The sequence below is a fragment of the Buceros rhinoceros genome, unplaced genomic scaffold (genome assembly GCF_000710305.1).
Source record: "Buceros rhinoceros silvestris isolate BGI_N320 unplaced genomic scaffold, ASM71030v1 scaffold14358, whole genome shotgun sequence".
NCBI classification, from domain to species: domain Eukaryota; kingdom Metazoa; phylum Chordata; class Aves; order Bucerotiformes; family Bucerotidae; genus Buceros; species Buceros rhinoceros.
Window position 1 is genome coordinate 2,369 of NW_010428719.1, and position 429 is coordinate 2,797.

Genomic DNA, 429 nt, shown 5'->3' on the forward strand with positions numbered 1-429 from the left:
TAATCGTGTGTGGTATTGTAAGCTGAGAGGCAACATAACCTCCTTAATTCCAGAAGTCTGCTTTCTGTAGCAAATGGTTTTACAAAACCTTTCTGTATAATCGCTACCATTGGGAGCCAAATGGGAAACGATAACCCATCAGTGTGACTAGCACATTGCAAACGGCGATCTTTATCAATAATACATTTCGGTCGTACATTTATAGCTCAGTACGATACCAGCAAAAGGTGGCTCAGCCCCTCATAGTTTACACTGGCTGCTGCTGCCGCAGATTGGGAAGAGCCCTCCACGCGAGCCAAAAAAGGTGCCAGTTTTCCCTGCGGCGCGGGAAGCTGGCAGCCTCCCTTTGCACATATGGTGGATGGGTTGGTTCATCAGCCGCCGCTGAGCCGCCGGCCTGCGGGGACGGGCCACCGCAGCCACCCGGCT

General features: G+C 52.0%; 1 protein-coding gene across 1 annotated transcript in view; it reads left to right on the forward strand.

Annotated features, from left to right (window-relative positions):
- Nucleotides 1-429, forward strand: part of CFAP61 (cilia and flagella associated protein 61) — a gene marked incomplete at both ends in the record, with an annotated part of 83,303 nt that overhangs the window by 780 nt on the left and 82,094 nt on the right. The gene's annotated exons all lie outside the window — the stretch shown is intronic.